This window comes from Hylobates moloch, unplaced genomic scaffold (genome assembly GCF_009828535.3).
Source record: "Hylobates moloch isolate HMO894 unplaced genomic scaffold, HMol_V3 SCAFFOLD_5, whole genome shotgun sequence".
In the NCBI taxonomy this organism is placed as follows: domain Eukaryota; kingdom Metazoa; phylum Chordata; class Mammalia; order Primates; family Hylobatidae; genus Hylobates; species Hylobates moloch.
In genome coordinates this window covers 26,019,666-26,045,386 of record NW_026652280.1, presented here as the reverse complement: position 1 = coordinate 26,045,386, position 25,721 = coordinate 26,019,666, and the positions used below count along the sequence as shown (strand labels likewise).

The 25,721-nt window shown below is 36.4% G+C and overlaps 1 protein-coding gene and 1 long non-coding RNA gene across 9 annotated transcripts in view; one reads left to right on the top strand and one right to left on the bottom strand.

Moving 5' to 3' along the window:
* LOC116468081 (uncharacterized) overlaps positions 1-25,721 on the bottom strand; it is a 275,302-nt gene that overhangs the window by 79,524 nt on the left and 170,057 nt on the right. For 5 of the 8 annotated variants that reach the window (XR_009213457.1, XR_009213458.1, XR_009213456.1 and 2 more), the window contains exon 1: positions 14,037-14,245. The exons of 1 other annotated variant lie outside the window; for it this stretch is intronic. The gene's annotated coding sequence lies outside the window, so the exon portion shown is untranslated. Of the gene's footprint in view, positions 1-11,128; positions 11,202-13,425; positions 13,636-14,036; positions 14,686-25,721 lie in introns of those variants that run through there. 2 more of the 8 variants (XR_004247987.2, XR_009213462.1) reach the window with 2 other exon arrangements.
* Positions 2,104-17,980, top strand: LOC116468082 (uncharacterized). The gene is made up of 4 exons (XR_004247988.1): positions 2,104-2,207; positions 11,690-11,749; positions 16,240-16,352; positions 17,814-17,980. It is a non-coding gene; the product is annotated as an uncharacterized LOC116468082 (long non-coding RNA).

The following is a 25,721-nucleotide window of genomic DNA, read 5'->3' as shown; positions in this document are numbered from 1 at the left end:
AGCCTGGACAACATGATGAAACCCTAGGTGTACTAAAAATACAAAAATTAGCTTGGTGTGGTGGTTCAGGCCTGTAATCCCACCTACTTGGGAGGCTGAGGCATGAGAATCACTCGAACCAGGAAGGTGGAGTTTGCAGTGAGCCGAGATTGAGCCACTGCACTCCAGCCTGGGCCACAGAGCAAGGCTCTGCTCAGAAAAAAAGAAAAAAGAGAAAAGAAATGTAATTCAAACACAAAGTAATTTTTAGACATAAAAATTGATACTAGCCTATGTAGATACTAATACTTAAGCCTACAAATGGGAGGTCACCATCCATGATCTCGGGTTTACTCAGGCATTCTACAGTGACGACCAGTCGTTTTCAGAACAAATTATTAAGTTTCTCGGTAATGTGTCCTTACTCCACACACACACACTCTCTCTCTCTCACTCTCTCTCTCACATTACCCACTCCCAGGCAAACTAGATGTTTTGAATTGCTAATGGCCTAATATAAGGCACTGTAGGTGGTATATTATAAGTTCCTTTCAGATATTGAAGGATGGACCTGTTAATGAGGGATTCATCACAGGTTAAAAGAAGGAATCATTTCTAAAAAGCCCAGAGGAATTCCAGACTTCAAAGCTGCATTTTTCACTCTGTTTATAGTCATTAGGTCCCATGAACAGAAATTTAAAATCATAAGATAGCAGGAGATAATGGGGATTTCTAATTTACTAAAGTTAAAATGTCTAGACTCTCTTTGTGACGTTATACTTCAATATCACGAAAATGAGGTAAAACAAAAACAATCATAAAAAATTAAGGTGAAACAAAAGATTACTTAACTTATGAATTTTTAAAGTATGGGTCCAGGTTAGCTAAACTTCCCTTTTAACTATGACTTAGGCTTTTGGGGAGCCCCTGCTGAGAAATAGATGTCTTACTAGATATCTCAGAGTTAGAACTAAGGTAGAAATCATTTTGGTATGAACATCCATGTTTGTACTCATAAAGAGATATTTTTTTATTATGCTTATTATTCGGTTTTCTCCTAGAGTAGGTCAGAACACTTTCTCAAACGTTTTCTTGATGCAAAAATATCCATTGCACATCCAGAGACACATACACACCATCAGAAAGCAGTATCTATGTGGCATCCGGTAATATGGTGTTTTAGTCTGTTTTCTGTTGCTGTAACATAACACCACAAACAGACCAATTTATTTTTTTGAAAAATTAAGTGTATTTAGTTCATGGTTGTGGAGGCTGAGAAGTCCCAGAGCATGGTGCTGGCATTTAAAGAAGGCCCTCTTGTTGCATCATAACATGGCAGAGGGGATCATAAGGTGAAAGGGCAAGAGTATGCCATCTCAGCTCCCTCCTCCTCTTCTTATAAAGCCACCAGTCCCACCATGGGAGCCCCACCTTGATGACCTTATCGAATCCTAATTACCTCCCAAAGGCCCTGCTTCCAAATACTATAAGTGTATGAATTTGGGGATTAAGTTTCCAACACATGAGATCTGGGGTATACGTTCAAACTATAGCATATGGTAGTATCTGTCAGCTTCAGTCTTTCAGATTTCCTTTAGGATCATTACAATCGTAAGTATATGCCACAGACATCAGAATTCTCTTTGGGCATTCTTATTATGTCTCTTATACAGAAAAGCAGGTAGATACAGAAAGAGGAATAATTATATATGGCTGCCTCCCTTTTCTCAAAATCACAAGACTTTGTCTCATTAAGTCTGTGGTGAAATTGTTTCCCTGTCAACTGGTAAATGGTTGTAATTACAGCAGAAAACCACCAGATGGCAAAATGGCAAACTCACATGAATCCAGATAATAAAAGGGTCTTCCTTTCTTTGAGGGCTTCCTTCAAAAACCTTGGCCTGCGATGGCCTGGATTGCAGGGGTCCTATGATGTTGGCTAGTCGATATAATTGTCGGGCTTTTCCCTTAATCCATTTATGCCTGAGGTTGCAATTTTTTTAATTTTTGCAATCAGACCTTGGCGATGACCTTGAGCAGTAGGATATAAATAACTCTCTTGTGTTTAACATTCCAATAATGGAACACTAGCCATAATAAACCGGTCCAAAAATGTGTTCTAATGGCTCTCAAGCAAGGTCCACTTGCAGTGAAATAAACCAGAGGTTTGAATCATGCCTCGATATGAAATGATTGGAAAGAATATGGCGATGACGTCCACAATGCCAGTAAATACGTTAGTATTTGGAGGACTCAAAAGGGTGGATCTGAGAGTGGGGAATGAATATACAAATCTCTAGCCTCTGGAATAGCATTATGTAAAAGCTCTGGAAATGATGGTTTCTCAAAAATCCCATTTCCGTGGTAAATCGTCCTCTCATCTGGGCATTTGACTTCATAACTAATTTAAGTCCCTCTATTTGCAGCTGAAGCCCCTCTCCTTTCCTCCAGTTAAGAGGAGGCTTTGAAAATGAAATATCTTTTAAAATTATTCACAAATATTCTGGTGGGACACCAAGCACACCACTTCCATATCAGATGCATTAACTTACTCATATTTTATGCATATAACTTTATATATCCATTATGAAGCAGAAAAATGATTCTGGAGATCTATGTGAATTACCTGTAACTTGAATCACAACCTAAATAATACCACTATTATTCAAGGTTTTTTATTGAATATGTTTTACTTCAGCTTTAAAAGCATATTATATTTTATTTAAATGGAGTAATAAAAAGAGAAGTATTCTGATATAACTCTATGAATCATCAATTTAAAAGTAGATCTTAAGATTTCCTTATTTTCTTTATTTAGCAAGTGATTTCCAAGCTGGTGTATTGAGATTAGTAGTAATATACAAAAATGGTAACATGGGCTAGTGAACCTCTTTCATTATTTGAAAAAGCAGAATAGAAACTGAGCAGTTACCAACAAGAAGCCTCTGTCAGATAAACTAAACTTTTCCTGCTCTGGCATAGAATTATATCAGCTCAATTGAATGTGAAATGATAATAACAATATTAATAATAATAAGGTTTATAATAACTAATGACAAAGATGATGCTGAGCCATTTAATATTTGCAGTGCTGCCATGAGTCAGGATGTCCTCATATTATACATAATGTAACTGAGGTTAACATGTCTTTTATTCAGCAATTTGCATACGGTTTTAATGTTTCTAACAATTGAGCTTTACTATTATGAGTATTTTTGGAATAACTATCAGGAGCTCTGATAGTCATTGTGTATAAATTTACATAGATTTTACAGTTTATCATTGCAAACATAACATTTCATGGTAGTCAAATATTGGTACATAAAATACATGAGTAAAATTTGAAAATGAATAGCTAATCTGGAAAAGTTTGGAAACCTCTGTTGTAGGCAGTGAAGACACAGCCTTCAATGAAAGAGTGTTGATTGGTGAAACCTTTCCCAAATCTTCATACTGATTATTGAGCAGGTTAAAATATATATAGCTCTCCATATTACCTTTCATGCATAACAAGAATGGAAAAACCATAGACCCTCACAATAAGGGGCTCAGAATAGTAAGGATCCAACTCATGTTAGATATCATGGGGGGAGGCGGGGAATGGCTTCTCTTTTCATTCTCATTCTCTTCAGCTTTTTCTTTTTTGTTCTGATTTTGAAGATGTTTTCTTCAACTCATCTTCCACATTTTCTTTTTTAAGGTTTTCTGCTAGGATCTTTCAAACTCTGAAATATCTTCTCAGTTTCTGAATGTTCATTTTTTACAGTATTTTGATTTTATAAGCGCTGTATGCTCTTTTGCCTTCTAAGATATAGATATAAATTTTACTGAAATTTTCTTCTGTTTGCTGCACTTCCTTGATTATTAATGATTTGAGGCCCTTTTATATTTATTGGTCATTTTAAGATCTCTTTTGTGAAGTATTTTTTCAAGTCTAATGTCCATACTTCTACTAAGTTAAAAGGACTTAGGAATTACATCTCTTTTTGGCCGTTCCGTAGAATAGTATGCATGAATTTGATGCTAATGATGAAGCCACTTTATGCTTAGTTTTAAATTGCAGATTCAATTTATTTAATAACTCTCAGACCATATAAACTTTGATTTTTTACAGTTTCAGTTTTGGTAAGATATGCTTTTTAATTTTCCCATTTATTCTAAACTTTCATATTTATTTACTACATTTTACCATTTTTTGGTGTCTATAAGATCGTTAGTAGCTTTTCATCTTTTTCATTAGTGCTATTTTTAGTATCTTTTCCTTTTTTCCTGTTACTAAGGGTTTATGGGTGTTGTCATTTTTTTCCCCAAGAATTAACTTTCAGTTTAGTTTATGTTAGCTTTATTTTCTATGTTACTATCAGCTCTTATTTATTGTATTGTCTGTCTTCTATTTTCTATCAGTTTTATTTTTCCTAAGTTCTTGATATTATACTCAGCATTCTGTCTCTACCAATTTCAAAGGGTTAAAACAATATAGAATATATTTTTAAACATAGTAAAATGCAGGTGAAATAACAAAACGATAAATTTTAAAGCTCCCTAAGTTTGGAAATTAAGAAGTTTATTTCTAGATAGATAATTCATAGGTGAAGGATGACACAACAATAGAAATTAGAAAATATCTGGCACTGAATTATAAGAAACATAGCGTTTATTGAGACTTGTGGGATGTAGCAAAAGCCAAACTTATGGATAATGTATAACATAAATGTAGATTTTTAAAAACTGGAAATAAATGACATTTTTTAATGTTCAAAGAATATATTCTATATGATTTTAATTGGTAGAGACAGACAACATGGGCCAGCATATGTTTATTTTTGGTAAATGGTTATTATGTACCTAAAGTGAACACACATTCTGCGTGCTACTGTGTGTAGCATTCTATATATGTCAGTTGAACCATTTGTTAGTAATGTTGTCCAAATTCGTATCCGTAGGAATTATTTGACCTACTTCTTCTATCATGTGCTGAAGTGGGTTAAAATTCCCCACTATGTCTCCATTTACTTTGTTTTTGGGGTTTTTTTAAATGGTGTTTTATACTTTCCTGGTGAAATAAACTATTAAGCATTACAAAATATCTCTCTGTACATTAAAAAATTTACCTTCAAGTCTTTTTGTCTAGCGTTATTATTATTTTTTTTTTGGCATAGTCTTTTGTGTGTGTGCTTACTATCAATTTCTCTGTTTGTTTGCATTTAAAGTGTGGCTTTTAGAGTCAGAATATAGTTGGTCTTTTTAACTTTTTAATATTATCTAACACTCAAACCTTTACTTGGGGTGTTTTTTCTATTCACATGCAATGTAATGTTGTCAAATATATTTAGGATTAAGATTTTCCCCTCACTATTTACTTCTTATTTTCTTGACTATTCTATGATTCTTTGCTTCCTCCTTTTGTTTGCTGTCTTTTGGATTAGTTTTCTGTTTCTTTGTTTTATTTCATTTTTTCCACTTCATTAATTTGGTAGTCACGTTTTTTAAGCTATTATTTCAGTGTTTACTCTAGATTTTGCTAAATGCGTTTTGATATAGCAAGTTTAACATAAATTAGTACTTTTATCACTTACCAAATAATGTAGAGGTGTTACATTTAGCTCCAAATACCCTATCCTAAGTTGTATGTTTTTGCCACAGTATATTTTAATTCTAAACACATTTTAAGCCCACAAAATATTATGACTTATAGTATCAATGTTCATTTATTGATACTTGTTATTTTTATTGCTCATTTTTCTTACTTCTGTTTATTAGCTTCAAATTTCCTTTTGAACAAGTTTTCCAATGAAAAAATCTCTGACTTTTTGTTTTTCCTAATAATGTCGTATTTCATTTTTATTTTAGAAGGGTCAGCATTTTCTGTAAAGAACCAAATAGTAAACCTTTTAGGCTACTGGGGTCATAATATTCCAACTACTCTAGTGCATAAAAGCATTCATATGTAAGAGGTAAATGAATGAGCATAATTAGGTTTGTTCCCCCAAAAGAACTTTGCTTACAAAAACAGGTAACACTCGGGATTTTTCCTGTGAATCATATTTTGCTGAGCCCTTTGTTAGAATACAATATTTACTTGGTATTGCATTTTAGGTCAAGAGTGATATTTTTGGAGCACTTTTTGCAAATATGGTTATACTGTCTTCAAGGTTACATTGTTTATGTTGAGAAGTAGCTGTTAGTTTTATTGCTATCACTTTTTTTTTCTTTTTTTCCCCCCTCTAGCTGCACTTAGACTTCCTCTAATTGAATTTCTACAATTTTTCTATAACATTTTTAGGTTTCTGTTTTGGTTTTGCTTGGGGTTTTAATAATCCAACTATTTATTCTTAGGTTTCTTGTTTTGGTTTTGCTTTAAAACTATTTGGATTATGTAGTGATTCTTAAATCCATGGTTTGGTGCAATTTTGTTGGTTTGGGAAAACTTGAGTCATTATCTGTTCGAATATCATTTTTGCATTTTACTCCCCTCTTATGTTCTTCTGGGGCTCTAATTACCCACGTTTTAGATGATTTTACCATGTCCTCTGTTTCCTATGTACCTTTTTCTATTGTTCATCACTTGTCTATCTGAGTTTAATCCAATTCATCAGTGTCTGCTCTCTCGTTAAATCCAGTCTTTGAGTTCTCAATTTATTTTTCCACTCTAGAATTTTATCAGTTCTTTATAACTTCCAATTCTCAGCCTAAAATTCTCAATCCGCAATTTCTTTTCTTCCACTTGTTTATTTTCTTGAACATATTTTAAAACTGCTTATTTAATTGTTATTCCCTGTGGGTCTGTCTCTATTGTCAGATGTTTCTCTTAGTTTTGTTCCATTTGATCTTGTCTCTTCCTATAGTTCAGAATATATGTAAGAAACTATAGTATTAATAGAAGACTATGAAAGATCATATTATCATCCTGGTAGAATATATGTATGCTTTGAGAAGACTAGGTTAACCTATTAGTAAAGACCAAATTAATCCAATCAGGGACGGAGATGAATTGAAGCTAGGTCTTAATCTTGTCAAGGACTTGTCTATTTCTAGTTTACTTTTTTTTTGAGATGGAGAAGTCGCACTCAGTCGCCCAGGCTGGGGTGCAATGGCGCAATCTTGGCTCACTGTAACCTCTGCCTCCTGGGTTCAAGTGATTCTCCTGCCTCAGCCTCCTGAGTAGCTGGGATTACAGGTGCACACCACCACACCCGGCTAATTTTTGTATTTTTAGTAGAGATGGGGTTTCACCATGTTGGTCAGGCTGGTCTTGAACTCATGACCTCATGATCTGCCTGCCTCTGCCTCCCAACATGCTGGGATTACAGGCGTGAACCACTGCTCCCGGCCTACTCTTATTTCTAAAGAACAACCCTTTAGGGTCCCAATCCAAAGCCGCTCACATCTTCTTCTTTGTGGGCCTCTAGCACTAAATTTTGTCCCTCTAGTGCTATGAGTATATTGAAAGCTCACCTCATTCATAACTGACAAATGTTTCTAGAGTAGAGGTCGGGGAATTACAGCCCATTCGTCAAATCTGTTTTTATCAATAAAATTTAACTGAAACACAGCCATATCCATTTATGTAATATTGTCTATGGCTACTTTTGGTGCTACAATGGCAGAGTTGATCAGTTCTGCCAGTGACCAAATGGCCTACAAAATCAGAAACAATTACTATCTGGCCCTCTACAAAATATAACCTCTGTGAGGAAATGGGTCCGGAAGTCCTGAAAATGTTCCTGGATTGGATTTAGACCTCATAATCATTTATCTTAGCAGCTCTCTGATGCATTCAAACATAATTTCTAAAAGTTCTGCCTACCTTTCTTAGGTGTTCTCAACAAGAGACTTATTCCAAAATACGTAGTACACAATTACCGGAAACAGAACACTTGTGAGTCTGTGAGTCATTACAATCCTCAATGCAAACTCTGCATACGTGAATATAAACAAGGATCTGTTTGACTGATGAAATTCCCAGAAATGTTGGCTGGCTGAGTTCTTTTATTAGTAAATCCTCAAATTCTCACTGTCCAGAGATAGTTTCTTTTTGATTTTTTGGTTTTTCCAGAGAGTCATCCTCTATGCCCTGTCCAGGAGCTGAGCTGGGAAAACTAGGGAGGTGAAGTATTCTAAAAGCCCCTGTATCAGTGTTGAATTGTTGTCTTGATTTTAATATTATGCTTCATGCCTGCCTTCAGGTGCTTATGTCCCCAAATCTAGAACCCCCAAGATACACTCTCTCTGTAGAGAAAACTTCTATTTCTGTTAATACAGGAAGCGGTTAATTGTGTTGCTTGAGATGAGGACATGAGAGGACTTAATTGCTTTTTACTGAGACTTAGAACCTCTTATTTTTAATACTATTCTGTGCTCCCATGTCCAAAGGTTTCTGCTGTGTTAAACTCCTAAGTATTTCTGGGGTTCCATGTGCAGTTAAATGTGAACTTTCTTCCCTCTTTCAAGTCAGTTGCCTTGCCACTTGTCCGTTTGCATTTCCAACATCAAAATTTGTAATTGGAATCCTTATCTAGTACTGCCACTTTCCCTGTTCTTTAGCTCTGTTTAGATTTATGCCTGTTTTATTTTTTGTTACTATTTTAGTGCGTTTGATTAAGCAGACATAAAAACATATGTTCACTTAATCATGTTTAACTGGAAATCACTAATTCTTTACTATGAAGGTCACATGCCTTAAAATACACCATTATAATTCCATCAGGCATAAACTGTTAATTGTTTTTGTAATGGAAATAGTAATAAAGCAAACTATACTACTCTACAGCCATAATAATAAATGCATGTAGAAAACAGGTTAAGACAGCTTTTAAAAAATTAGGTAAGAAGGGTATTCAAGCATTCATAATAAAATGACTCCCCCCATATTTTGTTTAACATGGAGTATTAGGTTTCTATTGCTGTACAACAAATTACTACCAAGTTAGCCACTTAAAACCACAGTTTATTATCTCACAGTCTCTGTGAGTCAGGCATCTGAGCATGGCTTGGCTGTTTCCTCTGCCTAAGAATCTCATGGGGCTGCAATCCAGGTCTCAGCAGAGGCTCAAATGGAGAAGTAGCCACTTCCAAACTCCTCTGGGTTTTTGGTAAAATTCATTTATTTGAGGCTGCAAGTCTGAGGGCTATAGTTTCTTGCTGGAGGTCACTCTCAGCTTATTCAGGCTCCTACAGTTCTTTACTATATGGGCTTCTCTAGCATGGCCACTTACTTCATGTTGGCTTGCTTCTGCAAAACCAGTGAGAGGAAATTGCTCTAGTGGGTCTTCAAGCAAGATAGAATCTCATGTAATAACAATCATGGGAGGGGGCAGCCCATCACCTTTCATATTCTACTGTTTAAAAGCAAGTCACAGGGGCTGGGACTACACAATGGCATGAACAGGAAGTAAAGATCATGGATGCCACCTTAAAGTCTGTCCACCACACCAAGGTTAAAGTCATGATGATAATGATGGGTTGTTACTACATTGTTCTTATAAGACTTTACATCTTTAAAATGTCTCCACACACACACACACATTTTTTTTCTATGAATACATGTATAAGAGGTGTCAACCCAAACTTAGGCTGTGTTTTGTCTAGAACTCAAGGTCTTCTTTGCAAACTCAGAGAATTAGTCAGGTAGAACCCATAAGGCACCATTTGTATTAAGGAAGAAGGGGCCTTCTGATAAATAAGAGACACAGAGCTTGGTTCGAAAATAATTAAGCAGCACTGATGAGATGGCATAATTTGTTTTTTGGGTTTTTTTGTTTGTTTTTTTTTTTTGAGACAGGCTCTCACTGTGTCACCTAGGCTAGAGCTCAGTGGCATGATCTCAGCTCACTGCAACCTCTGCTTTCTGGGCCCAAGTGATCCTCCCACCTTAGCCTCCTGAGTAGCTGGGACTACAAGCATGGGCCACCATGCGCAGCTAATTTTTGTATTTTTGTGTAGAGACAGGATTTCACCATGTTGCACAGGCTGGTCTTATACTCCTGGGCTCAAGCAATCTGCCTGCCTCAGTCTCCCAAAGTTCTGGGATCACAAGTGTGAACGCCTGTACCCAGCTGAAATGGCATGATTTTTTAAATAGCACAGCAATGTCAATCAAACTATCTCATAGCCTCAAGAACAAATAACAAGTTTAAGGAATGTCAAAGAAGAGTGAAAAAAAAAAAAAAGCTTTTTTTCCCACAATTTCTTTAGGACATTTAGAATGTGAGACATTAGCAATTACAACATTGGTAGTGGTGATGAAGATGTCACTGAAACAGCAACATTAGGATGGTGACTATATTGGTGGCCACCCTTGTAGCACCTCCACATTAAACATCAGTATCTTTGAACAAATATCTGTGCCATCAGTCTTGGGTGTCAACACCCCTGTGTGGACATCAGTGGCAACAAAAAGAACAGCCTGACTAGTGGGCTCAAATATTCCTTGATACTTATTAGCACGGCAATTATCAAAGGCAAAGTATTCTAAAAAAAGGAGAGAGTAATCGCAGATACCAGAGTCAACATGGGAGCTAATTATTGATGCAACTCAACAATAAGAATAGTCCCATATGCCATCTGAGAGGAACTTAAGTCAAATTACAGTTGCATAGATCAGTGTAACAGAAAAAAATGATTTAATATCTTATTCTTATCCTTTCTGCTAATATTTCTTGGGAAGAACGTGTTATATAAGCGATCTCAATTACTGCTTATAGCCACACTGTGAAGTAAATATTTTCACTCTGATATGGTTTTTACTTGTGTCCCCACCCAAATCTCATGTTGAACTGTAATCCCCAGTGTTAGAGGAGGGACCTGGTGGGAGGTGGGAGGTGACTGGATCATGGGGGCAGATTTCCCCCTATGCTATTCTCATGATAGTGAGTTCTCACAAGATCTGATTGTTTAAAAGTGTATAGCACCTCCCCATTCCCTCTCTTTCTCCTGCTCCAGCCATGTAAGACATGCCTCCACTTCGCCTTCTCCCATGATTGTAAGTTTCCTGAGGCCTCTCCAGCCATGCTTCTTGTATAGCCTAATACACACTCCTATTCTCATTTGACAGATAAGAAGATGAAATTTCAAGCAGGATGAAAAATTTGTTCAATGAAACACAGCTATTAAGTGGCTGACCTAATAAGTGTTATGTATAAGTGACTCACCCACTGTAGCTTCTGGGACTCAACTTTAGGATCATCGTCATATGCAGTCTGGAGCTAGCCATATTTGAAGAGCTAGGAAGGAGGCACAGTGATTGACAATCTCCTTTCTCCTCAACTAGAATGTCATTTCCCTTTTTAAAACTAATTTAAATCCCACCTACCTTCAACTGCTTGTCTAAAATAAAACCCAACTCCTCTCTTAAAGACTTTAAAAATATTATATAGCAGAGTTCATCTTTTCTTTCTTCAGAGAAAGCATCATGAAAACATGTATTCAGGACATTAATAACTTGATACTCACAACAAACCTTTAAATTTGGAAACAAAGAATTCGTAACTACATTGTATATATATATATGAAGAAAGTAAGCCTCAGAGAATTTCAAGAGCCTGTCCAGGATAGTCTGCTTCAGAGCCATGGTTCTCAAAGTACATCAGATCTCCAGAGTAGGTCTGCAGTGGGAGCCAAAATTTTGCATTTCTAACTTGGTCCCAGGTGATACTTGTGCTGGGTCTGCTAGTCTACACTTAACTCTATTCACTTTTTTGTGTTTTCTTAGGATAAAGAAAATATTTAGAAAATGAGATTCCTGTGTTTCTGGCTTTCACATAAGAATTTTGTCTGAAAAAACAAGCATAGACATTTAGAAATTTTGTATTTTTACATTTTTATAGATAAACTCATTGGATTATCTGTTTTTCATCCTGGAACACACTATAAACATTTTCTTTAGAAGATGTACAGGACAGATGGCTTCCAGTGGGAAGAAAGTGTCCTAACTAAAAACCTCAAGGAAGATAGGGCGTGTGGAAATAAAGACCATCCAAATGAGAACAAACAGAAGCTATGTATTCAGAGCTTGCTACAGTAAGGGCATCCACGCCACCACTTCAACTTGGCAGATGCTGAAAGGCAGACAAAGCAGTGGGGAAGCTTTAGAGTGAAGAAAAGGAAAGGTGTTAAGGCATGTTTTAATTGAGGTCATTGTCATGACAGCACTGGAGTCAATGGAGGTAGGCTAGCAAAGAGTGAGACATCTTATGTGATTGGTTTGGGGATCACGTTTAGCTTTCTCTGGTTGGTTCTGAACTGGAAAAAAAGAAAAAAAAAAAGATGAAAAATAAGGAGGCTGGCAGTTGTTGACCAAATCGTGACCATTCCGGACCAATCTTAAGAGATTGTAACTGGTTTCCTGCAATGGTTGCTGCAGAGTCTGTGGGCCAGAGTCCTGTTTATTTCACATAGACTGACCATTGTCTGTTTCTAATTCAGTTTCTCAAGAGCTTACAAGGATGTCAGCCAAAGCAAGCCATCTCTGACTCCACAGTCAACTTATCCACTAGGGAGACGTGATCTACTGTCAAAGGCCCATGATACTTTTAGGGAACTATAAGAACATTTTAATTTCCTTTAAAATCAGAAAGAAAAAGAACTTACAGATTTTTAAATGTTTTAATGCATAATGTCAATATATTTATTCCAACTCAGTATTCTGAGAATGTAAATGTTGTATATGATATGGTTGGTAAAGACTGTGTATTCATAGGAGGAAATGAGAAGGAGGTTTGGAAGAAAGAAGTTTATCATACTCAAAGGTCCCAGAGAGGGGACAGCTCATGCTATGCAGGGACACAGAGAAGGCATGGGTGTCTGTCAGAAGGCAGAAAGGAGCAAAGAGAAAGCATTAGACCACAGGCTTTATTGGGCTTTCCATAGGAAAAACAGGGCAGAGCAAACAGTTTAGAACAGGGCTTGCTTTAAAAATTCTGGCTGGGCTTTGGGCTAAGGGATGGCCTCCATTTGGGGGATACTTGGCCCTGGGATAATTTAAGGCAGGGCAAACATTGGCTTAGTGTGTGAGAGTTAGATAAGAAAGTAATTAATGGATTGGTTGGTTTGCATATGAAAGGCCTGCATTCATAGGCAAATTGTTATTACCTTTAGGAATTAGCTAGCCCTGGGAGGAGTTTCTCTGTGGTCTACAAGGCTCCCAAATGCCAGAGCAACAAGAATATAGATAATAATAAAATATTATAAATTCAGTATTGGCCCTGTGAAGAATCGATGCCAAATAGACAAATACAGAATCTAAGAAAACACAATTAGAACATTAAGTCATGAAAAACAATTTGTAATATTTTTGTGGATGAAGAGGTCCAAGAAAGCCATAATACAGCCCTTCTTGGCTGCAGTCTGTACAAAAGTTTGGTTCAGTGAGGGGTTTAATGGTGTGGGAGAAAAACTTCCAAGCAGATAAGGTTGAATAAAGTGGCACCACGACTCATAACCACTGACCTTCTGGGTTCATAAAACCACCTTCCTTATTTGTTTCGTTGATCTTATTTGTTTTGTTGATCTGCTCCTGGTACTTGTTCCTGCAAATTGCCTTTAGCATGTAGACACTGATATTCTGGCCTCTATGTAGTTCCGGTTCTCAGGCTTCTTTCTTAAAGCCAACCCCGACCTTTGTCTTGACATTACTGCCCTGGTTACCGCAGTAATGTGCTGAACACATAATACCAAGAATAATGAGTATCTGTGTTTGCTTTTTTTTTTTTTTTAAACAGAACCTAAAATGTTCTGAACTTGCACTTATAATTTTGTTAACTACTCAACAAATGATATTATTACCAAAGAGAATACTAAATTACATTAATTTTTATATGCTTTATGATTTGTATTAACTATTATACATTAATACAGTTAGGAATATATACTGCTACAAACAGGCATAATGGAGATTTTTTTGAGAAGTTTTGTATTTTATTATGTGTTCTTCCATTTAATTTGAATTATATTGCTTTCATATTATAGCTTATCTGGTCTTTCTATTTCATGATATACATAGAATATCAGTTCTAAATTACTAAAATATTTAAGGAAAACATTTAGTTCAGACACTGTACCTCACTGTGGTCACAGAGCTTTAGTCATTGACTGAGATCTTGAAAGTCACCATCTTCTTGTTTTTTTCTTGCAGAAGAAATGTCAAGTTATACTTCTTTACTCTGCAGGTTTCAGAGAATATTTGTTTTCAGATAAGTAGCTTGGAGTTTACCTTTTAGATATTCAAATAAACACAGCACCATTTTCAACCTCTCAACTTTCTTCTCAAAAACTTTCAGGAGCTCAGCAGCAGAAAGTCACCAGTTTTTAGAGGAAAGAACTTGAATATTTTAAATGTTCTTAAAGTTTTGAAATCACCAAAGCCACTGTGTAGAAAGGATTACTGATTCTTTCTACAGAAAATTGCAATTTGCAGTCAATCCCAATGGGGCAATGAGTGAGGGTAGTGAAGAAAGAAAAAAAAATGTTATGACTTTATCTCAATAAACTATTAGGAAAGTGTTCAAGACATACCACTAGCTAAAAAAAATGATTTTAAGAAAAATAGACAATTGTCTTCATCAAAAAATTTCTTCCATGCAATAAGATTACAGGAAGAGAAAGAGGAAGGTAAGTAGATGAGGCAGATTAGAAAGTAGGTAGTGTAAATAACATTAGATAGTTCCTCGATACCTTAGCCTCCCTTATTTATCACTGATAGAACCTTGATCTTGTTCAGAGTTCTTCTGTCCCCAAGCAATGAATCACAACTCATCTGGCCCATTATGACAGGCCTGTTCTCTCTCAGGCTGCCTCGGAGCTAGGGTCGGCCAACTAAATTCTTCTGCATTTAAAGGGCTGACTGCAGGAAGGACTTCTAGGAAAGGTTTTGCTTTCCTGGTATTAATGAGGTCAAGTAGAGTGACTCTCCACTCCTTTCTTATCTTCTACCAGCTTTTTGCTTTGAACAGTGGACCCAGTGCTTATGGCGGCATCACCATTTTCATTACCAGTTCAAGAACAACAGAAGCTAAACCACTATCAGTGGCAACCTAACTCAATCTTGTTATGTAATTACAAAAATGATTTCCTTGCTTTTAAAACCTTTATAAGTCAGGAATTTTTAAAACTGGCATTCAAATATATTTCTAATTAGTACAATGTAGCCCCATCTCAGTTCAGTTATGTCAGCCGCACGTCTATATTGGGCATCTGAATAACATTTAAGAAAGTTTCATTGCTTAAAAAATTTTGAAAACATTATATATGGCAATATCTATGTTCACCCAAATTTGCTTACCTATGACTCAATGCATTGACAAAGCCAACAAAATAAACAAAATGCCATTAATATATTTTGTTATTATGGACTGGAAGAAGAGAGATTGCAGGCAGTGGTTGGAGACTGGGTTCAGATTATAATGGGTTGAGGAATAAATGGATGCTGAGAAAGTGGAACCAATGTATGAGCTATTCCTTCAAGAAGTCTGGAGGTGAAGAGAAAGAGAAAATGGTTCAAAACTCAGGATTATGTTATTTGGGGAATACAGAAAATAGGTTTCTAGTTGAGGGGAAAGTGCAGTGGATAGGAAGTAAGAATGAATCACAAGGGAGCAAATGATCAACGGAGTAAGATCCAACTACAATGTATGCCAGGCTTTTTTTTTTTTTTTAACAGGCTTTCACTCTGTTGCCCAGGATGGAGTGCGGTGGCACAATCACTGCTCACTGCAGCCTCAATTTCCCAGGCTCAAACGATCCTCCTGCTTCAGCCTCCTGAGTGTCTGGGACTATAGGTGTGCATTACCGCACCGGGTTAATTTTTTCTTTTTTCTTTTTTTTTTTTTTTAGATACAGGCTTTTGTAGACACAGGGTTTCTATTTTTTTTTTTTTTTTTTTTTTGGAGATATCTTGCCCAGGCTGGTCTTGAACTCCTGGGCTCAAGTCATCTGCCCACCTTGACATCCCAAAGTGTCTGCATTACAGATTTGAGCCACCATGCCCAGTCCCAGATGTTCTAGTTCTTGAAGACACTGCCAATATTTTAGAAACTGAAATACATCAAATAAAAATAAAATATGCAAACAGAGGCCAGGCAGGTAAGATATTACATATTTTTAACAACACACAAATGCAGACATGCAAATTTACAGTTCTTTCATAAAGTATTCAAGATAAAGCAATAAGAAAGTTTTTTTAAATCCACACTATAATTTAATGTATGAATATTTTCTACAAATAATAACAAGTCTGACAATATGTTCATAATATCCTCTTTTAAGAACTTTTTAGACTTCCTTTCTACTAGAAAACTTTTAACTTTGAAAACCACAAGTAATATTTTTCTTCCTGAAACCTCTGCAGTGGTAGCAATGCATTGAAGTTTGATTAAAAGGTCAGTGAATGCAAACATAAATCCCTTAAAATATTTAGAGCACACAAGTTTCAACTCATCTTGTATTTATAAGACAACATTTTAAAATGAGTATCTCTTAAGAATGGAGGCTATTATGTTGAGCAATGCCTTCCTTTCCCAATAGAGTATTAGACAAGCTGAATATATAAATCTGCTTTATGTTACTGTATCAATGGCATAGATGTTCAATGGACTTTTGGTATGAGGGCTATAAATATCTCACAAAGAAATAAACATCATGTGGAAGGAAATTGACTATAACTGAAGGAGGTGCTCTGAATAGGCCTCCATGGAATTATCTGCTCAATCTTTGAGACTTTGTTTTGGCGTTGTTACTTTTGAGAGTGTAATGATTTTTCTTATGTGGCTGGTGCTTTGAAAGGACTTCAGCGGTGAACCTGTGTTCTCATCATCCACACTGGTGGCTATCAAACCTGTTGTTAAAGCTTATGTGTAATGTTGATCCATAATTCAATTAAAAAATGTTAAGCTAACAACAATGAGGGTGAATTTTTTTTTTTTTTTTTCGCTCTGTCCCCCAGGCTGGAGTGCAGTGGTGCAATCTGGGCTCACTGCAAGCTCCGCCTCCCGGGTTCACGCCATTCTCTTGCTTCAGCCTCCTGAGTAGTTGGGACTACAGGCGCCCATCACCGCGCCCGGCTAGTTTTTTTTTTTTTTTTATTTTGTATTTTTAGTAGAGACAGGGTTTCACCATGTTAGCCAGGATGGTCTTGTTCTCCTGACCTGGTGATCCACCTGCCTCGGCTTCCCAAAGTGCTGGGATTACAAGCCTGAGCCACCACACCAGGCCGATGAGGGTGATTTTTATAACCCTCCTCCTTCCCCCTTAAAGTGTGTCCACATATTTCATTTTGTCTGTCTTGAAGTTTACAGATAATAATTAATCACAATATACAAGCTCACTCTTTTCTTCCCCTCTCTCCTTTCCTCCATCCCTATCTCTGCACTTCTCATTCGAATAAGGAAGGAAATATTTACCACCCCCTACCATACATTGATATTTAGGAAGACCAAAGCTAGAACTGAAATCCTCAGCAGGGGTTCCCATAATGAATGACTATGGGTGTGAGGGTTTCGCAGCGTGTGTGTGTGTGTGTGTGTGTGTGTGTGTGTGTGTGTATGTGTGTGTGGTTTTTGCTTTTTCATCCTTACCATCCTTTCATCATTCAAGGAGCCATATTTCATATTCTATCTGCATAAGCAAGGAAAACATTAAACAATTCCTGAAGATACAAGTAATCAAGGGTTATACCATGAAGTTCTAATAATAAATATTAAAGATAGGGCAGTAAAACAGTACAAAGAAAAGCTTTGTAGTGAATATAGAACTTGTCCAGGACCTTGGACAATACATCTGGTTGGAGAGGTGGCAAAAGGCAGAAGATTAAATATATTAAGGACTCTGTTTCTTCCTGTTAGTTTACTGGTCATTCCTGCCATGAGAAGATGATAGAGACTATCACCACAGTGTGGCTTGCTTCTAAGGCAGCATGGTTTCATGCAGAGGATCTAAACTGGGGACCATGTGCTGGGCTGCAAAAGGGCTGTGCAGTGCCTAAAATGTTATGCAAAATTTTATAAAGGTAAGCATTTGTTTTCTGGAGAAGGATACACCGAACAGAATACTGTTTATGAAAATGTGATCTAATTACATTATACTCCAGCATCTCCCCTTTATAAAGTGCAGAAAACTAAGGTCTATTCGAGTGCAACGTTTGGTCTATTGTCATAGATAATAAATAATTGGTCCTGGATCACTCCTAGATCTCTGTTGTTTCATCGATGCATCCTCATACCCACGACTTCATTTGGTGGTACATCTGCTCTGGGTCATTGCATTAGTTTCTTAAGACTACTGTAACAAAGTACCAAATATTAGGCAGTTTAAAATAACAAAAATTTATTCTCCCATAGTTATGGAGACCAGAAGTCTGAAATTAATGTGTCAGTAGGGCACTGCTCCGAGACTCTGGGCAGATCTCTTTTTTGCCTTTTTTTAGCTTCTGATGATGCTTGTCAAACCTTGGCGTTCCTTGACTTGCAGCTGCATCACTCCAGTCTCTCCCTGTGCCATTATACGGCGTTTTTCCCTGGGCGTCTCTGTCATCACATGACAGTAGTCATATTGAATTAGAGTTTATCCTAATAACTTTATATTAACTTAGTTATATCTGAATATCCAATAAGGTCACATTCACAGTTACGAAGAGTTAGGAGGTAAGCATATCTTTTGAAGAGAGACAATTAAACTAAAGATTTTTCTCCATTTCTCTCCTTAAAATAACTCTTCCCCTCTATTTTCATAAAGCTATTATTCCAAAAATAATTGAATTCATTCTGCTCAAACTCCATCAACTGAAGTTAAGGTCGATCATTTTTCTAAGTCATCAGCAAATCATTCTGAATTCTAAGAGAGTATGATGTGCCATTGTTCTACATTTTGAACTGCAGCCAAACTTGGAGAGACACTAAATGGGCTCCCATATGTTGACTCTGAATCATTCATAAGTAGTCTCTTGAACTGCCACACAACTGACATCTGACATAAATAAACAACCACACTTTTCTGGCTTGTTTATGAGCATGTCTTGGGGAGCAAAGTCAAAGCCTTCCTGAGGGAAAGATATATTACACCTATTGCTTTTCCCATCTACAAAGCTAGTGACTCTGTCACAAAAGAAAATTAGATTGGTCTGACATTATTTCTTCCTATGGCGAACTTGACTGTTCTCCAATCCTCTTCACTAGTTTAGGGATCCAAAAAGTAAAAACACACGTAGATATAACATTCTGCTTAAAATGTAAGATTTTCCCAAATTTTATGCACTATCTCCTTAAAATGTAGCTATTTTGACCCTCTTGGATAAATGGGAATTTTTGGCCTTGATAGGAAACTTTACAATACTCATAGAAAATTGCAAATTTCAGACAATCTTGATCCACAAAAAGAACCCATCACTTCAGCCTGTTATTTATTTAAATTCCCCTGAAACTCTCTTGAGACCATTTGTTGAACTGTGTAATAGAAACTGATATAAAGATGGGGCATTAATATACTGATTTCCTTTCTTTGGGTTATATGTCTAGCAGTGAGACTGCCAAATCACATTGTAGTTCTATTTTTAGCTTTTCAAGGAACCTCCATACTCTTCTTCATAGTGGCTATACAAATTTACATTCCCAACAGTGTATGAGGGTTCCCTTTTCTCTACATTCTCACCAGCATTCATTATTGCCTATCTTTTGGATAAAACCATTTTAATTGGAGTGAGATGATATCTCATCATAATTTTGATTAGTTATCTGCACTCCCATGTTTACTGCAGCACTATTCACAATAGCCAAGATTTGGAATCAACCTAAGTGTCCATTAATAGATGAATGGATAAAGAAAACATGGTACATTTACACAATGGAATACTATTCGGCCATAAAAAAGAATGAGATCCTGTCATTTGCAACAACATGGATGGAACTGGCTGATACTACGTTATGTGAAATAAGCCAAGCACAGAAAGACAAACTTCACATAATATCACTCATTTGTGGGAGCTAAAAAGTAAAACAATTGAACTCTTGGAGTTAGAGAATAGAATGATGGTTATCAGAATCTGGGAAGGGTAGTAGAGTGAGGAAAGTGCAGATAGTTAATGAGTACAAAAATATAGTTACATAGAATGAATAATATCTAGTATTTGATAGCACAATAGGGTAACTACATCTAACAAGAACTTATTGTACTTTTTAAAATAACTACAAGAGTATAATTGTAATGTTTGTAACACAGAGAAATAAACAATTGAGGTGATGAAGGCCCAATTTACCCTGATGTGATTATTACACACTGTATGCGTGTATCAAAATATCTCGTGTACCCCATAAATATATATACCTATTATGTACCAATAAATAGTAAAAATAAAACTTTTTTAAGGGAGCACCAAAAGTTAGAAGACAAAACAATTAAACTCGACTGAATAAGTGAATTGCTTAATTGCTCTGTAAGAATATTTTTCTATTTTGATATTATAACATAAAAGTCATATGTTAACATATTAACTATCTTGAATACGGAGAAGAAATCTCACTGTTAGGTTGAGTGAGATTATGCCATTTTTTACCCACAGCCAATTTTGACCTTACAATGAATGACACCATATTATTGAATTCAGGAAGAACAGAATTTTATTCACTAGATTTCACTACCTGCAAATTATCTTGAAACCTTTGGGTTATCTGGGAAGACGTTAGTAGCTTGTCACTGTGTGTGACATTTGCCTATGCTTGTGGCTGAGTGTGAAGGGATCCAGCTACATTTGGTTGGAAAGGCAGTTTGAACCATTTAGTTTCACTTTAGCAGCTACTCTCAGGTACCAGATGGCTTCTGAGACCAAGTTTCACCATCTTGACCTTGAATTAAAATTTGTCCATCAACCTTTGGTCTTCTCACCTCCCTTTTCTACAACAGATTTGTTGCATTAACTTCTACACTTGCTTCCTTTCATGGGTTTTATCCCTGTCATGTCTTTCTTCCATTATTCCACTTGTTGGTCTTCCAAGAGATTCCATTCAACACATTTCTGGCAAAGACCTCCTAAGGTATCATGAACTATCATTATGTTACTGGATACTCAACTTTGGCTGTGTGTTCCAATATTTGCTATTAACAGGTGGTAGGAAACTGGGCTGTTTGAAATTTTGAAAAACCTTGTTTCATTTTCATACCCAGTATGTACAACAGATAGGTCTCTGACATTTGATGTTTGCTAATTGATTTTTCAAGATTTGCAGATATCTAAAAAACATCAGAGTTCTGATTTCTCAGCAATCTAAACAAGTATGATTTGGGGTTTTGCAGATCTTTAGAATCATCTCTGTGTGTGCATCAAACCTGAACTAGGGATTAGACACCAAGTAACACAGATGCATTAATAAAAGTAGGTATGTATACCAAGTATAATAAAATAATAAATTGGTATTAATCTCATAGGAAAATTTGTTCAAAACATGGAAAATGGTTAACCTAATTTCAGTGAGAAAAATCTCAGATTGTTTGGTGGACACTGAATGGATAAAACACTTCTTTTGTATTTTGTATTGCTTTTATTTTTATTTTAGCTTAAAGCTTAAATACCCTAAATAGGCCCTCCATGGACTTAGTTCTTCTGACCCCATCCACTTGCAACTCCACCTCTTAGACAACGTTAGTATGTCCAAGAAAGAAAAAAATTCATTTTCTCAAATACAATGCTTTTCTCCTTGGTAGTAAACGCCTGCACAGATTGTACTCATCTGCTTAAAATAGTTTTCCCCTCTGTCTTTACATTTCTATTTTCTTCTCATCCTTAAGACCTCACTTAATAAATGACTTCTTCTCAGAGGCTTTCCCTAACTTCTTAACTGTGTGAAGTGCCACTGCTCTGTACCCCATACAACACTCCGCTGCCCATAACATGCACTTACCACCATGTGTTGGGACAATCTGGCTCTTCTCTCATTCCCTTTCTTGCCCACGAACCCCATGAGAGCATAATACATGTATAAGTACACTCCCAAGTATGTGGACAATGTTTAGTCATTATTTGTTGAGTGAATGAAGCATGAATAAATGTGAATGTTGCAATAGATTTGATTTCCAAAAGTGGAAAATCTCCTAGAATTATTATACTGCTCAGTTGAGGCCAAAAATTGACCTTTATAAATTTGTCATTTATTGGAATGCAGACTTAGAGCTCAACTTTCTATTTTCAGCCTAGTCTTTCTCTTGAACTCCATAATTATGTATGCAATTTCATCTTCAGCATCTTCAGTTGGATGTCTAATTCCAAACTGCACATGTACAGGAGATGTTTTGACTGTTTTCCCACAAACTTGACCTATCCATAGGCTTTGTCATCTCTGTTTTGGCATTTACATAGGTAAGAATAAATAAATATATCTCTGTGCAATCATCAAGTCCCATGTCTTGGATTCATCTTTGACTCTTCTTCTTCTCCTAGTCTCAACATGCAATGCACCAGCATATTTCCTTAAATCCACTTTAAACATATATTCAAACTTTGACAATTTCTCATCAGTTTTCCAAGCTATCATCTTCTCTTACCTGCAACGTAACAATAGACTCCTAACAGGTCTCCTTGCTTGATACCGAAGTTATCAATTACCTTCAGTTTATTCTCACATAATCAGAGCGACTCTCTTAAAACACAAGGAAAATTACATCTTTCCTCTGCTCATCAGCTTCCAATGGCTGCCCACTTCACTGAGAGTACAGACTAAAGACCTTTCGGTGGCCCACAAGGCTCTTGGTGATAGAGCCTTCTTAACCTTGCTGACTTTTCCTCCTGTACTGTCTTCCAATACCAACTCCAACGACATTGATGTCCTTGATGTTCCTTCAGTGATACTTAGCCTGTTGTACACCCATACAGGAATGATCTTCTCTCAGATATAACATTCCCTCATTTCCTGCAAGTCTTTGCTCCAATATCATCTTCTCAAAGAGGCCTTTACCATCTTTCAAAAAATTGCCGTCATCATTGACATTATCCTTCTACCATTCTTGTTTTCCTTTTTTTAGTTTTTCATTTACGTAGTGCATTTTACCTTCTAATACATTGCACTATTTACTAGCAGGGATATTGTTTCTTCTGTTAACTATTGCGTTCCCAGTGACTAGAACAGACTTAGCACTTAACAGGCATTCCATATTTGTTAAAAATGAATGTATGAAACTCTAAGTCTAAAACCTAAATAAGCTTTGTTCCATGTTTTCATGAACCACATAATAAGAAAAATCTAGGAAAAGACTCTTCATAGTAATGAAAATCTAGGGAAATCCTCCTACAACTCCCAATGAGACAATGGGCTTTCCTAGAAAGTCATATTTCAATGTTCCTACCAATTTAATTTGTTTTAACTTTAAAAATATAAATGTTAAGTGTGGCGTCCAGGTAATAGCTGACCTTCGAAAGACACAAGCTAGAATTCAATGTTTGCCAGGGGAATTTTGCCTAGTCAAGTTGAACAGATATTTTACATTTTACCCTAAAATTTAAGTATCTCAGGCCCAGTGAATTTTTTTTCCATTATATAAATTATCCCCAAACTTTCCATATGATTCCCTTTCAAGGGAAAATTTTCTAGTTTTGTGTGGTTCATGTTTTTTTCCACCCCTGAAATTCCAAGATCACTTAACTGTGATTCAATAACAGCTCACTTTTCTTTTACTTTGCCATAGCTTAAAAGGAGCTCTTGCTCTAGTGGCCCCTGAATGCAAAACAAGCATTGCCTGGCCACAGGCATGCTTAGCCATGGCTGGTAATGAGAAAGTAGGAATTCTTAAGGCAGGATGAGTATAAAGCGAATTTATCTGGTTTTGTTCAGAGACCATAGCTCAAAAATCAGGCAGCATGTGTGGTTCTCATTCGCCACTTGCAAATGTTGAAACCCCATTAAAGAAACTACCAGAGCATTGTCATAAATATCTCAAGTAGAAGTTTGCAAGAAAACACTGCTGTTAAAAAACAATAAGCGTTGAAACTTACACGGTGATGAAGCCCTAAGGTTGATAATTCAAACCAAGACATTTCTGTTTTATGTGATTTGCAAGGAGATTGTCTTGCTTTATTTTCTTGAAGCCATATGACTAGTTAAAAATCCATACATTTGTTATCTAGGAACTAACTAAATTTAAAACCACAGAACCAATCTTTCTTAATGTGTGTTTCCAACTATTTTACAATTTGTGAACATTGGTTTTAAATTGGCCTGTACATCTGAGCTGGTTGTGGTCATTAGAGAATTCCAACCTAGATAAAATTTTTGCAACCATAGCCCACAGTAAAAACACTATAAATTGAACAGAGATTTCTTCTGCTTCTCTTATTCTTTTCTTCTGATTGTCAACCTATTGAAACCATTTTTTAAGGCTGATTTGGGAAGAAAATGTTAAAGCTTTTATACTTTCAAATTTGTATTAAAAAACAGGAAATTAATTATTATGTACTTAACAATGGGCCAGATATGAGAGCTTACAGAAATATAAAGATGACAAATGCAAAGGCCCTGCCAACATGAAAAAGGATAAGTGGCATTCGTATATGCTCTCTGAAGTGTGGCAGATGCTGCTTGTTACTTGTCTCATATCCATTATTCTCTTCTACCTGGCTAACAAGTCCAGTGGTCAGGTGCACGGCCCTAGAGAATAACTCTGCCGTCCTGGCATCTCTTTTTTTTATTTACTTATTTATTTATTTATTTATTTTTTTTGTAGTCTGACGATAGCTATTTTGTTTCACATGTTTTATTTTATTTTTATTATTACTATACTTTAAGTTTTAGGGTACATATGCACAATGTGCAGGTTTGTTACATATGTATACATGTGCCATGTTGGTGTGCTGCACCCATTAACTCGTCATTTAACATTAGGTATATCTCCTAATGCTATCCCTCCCTGCTCCCCCGACCCCACAACAGTCCCCACTGTGTGATGTTCCCCTTCCTGTGTCCATGGGTTCTCATTGTTCAATTCCCACCTATGAGTGAGAACATGCGGTGTTTGGTTTTTTGTCCTTGCGATAGTTTGCTGAGAATTGCTGAGAATGATGGTTTCCAGCTTCATCCATGTCCCTACAAAGGACATGAACTCATCATTTTTGATGGCTGCATAGTATTCCATGGTGTATATGTGTCACATTTTCTTAATCCAATCTATCATTGTTGGACATTTGGGTTGGTTCCAAGTCTTTGCTATTGTGAATAGTGCCGCAATAAACATACATATGCATGTGTCTTTATAGCAGCATGATTTATAATCCTTTGGGTATATACCCAGTAATGGGATGGCTGGGTCAAATGGTATTTCTAGTTCTAGATCCCTGAGGAATCGCCACACTGACTTCCACAATGGTTGAACTAGTTTACAGTCCCATCAACAGTGTAAAAGTGTTCCTATTTTTCCACATCCTCTCCAGCACCTGTTGTTTCCTGACTTTTTAATGATCACGCCTACCTGACTTCAAACTATACAACAAGGCTATAGTAACCCAAACAGCATGGTACTGGTACCAAAACAGAGGTATAAACCAATGGAACTGAAAAGAGCCCTCAGAAATAATGCTGCATATCTACAACTATCTGATCTTTGACAAACCTGACAAAAACAAGCAATGGGGAAAGGATTGCCTATTTAATAAATGGTGCTGGGAAAACTGGCTAGCCATATGTAGAAAGCTGAAACTGGATCCCTTCCTTACGCCTTATTCAAAAATTAATTCAAGATGGATTAAAGACTTACATGTTAGACCTAAAACCATAAAAACC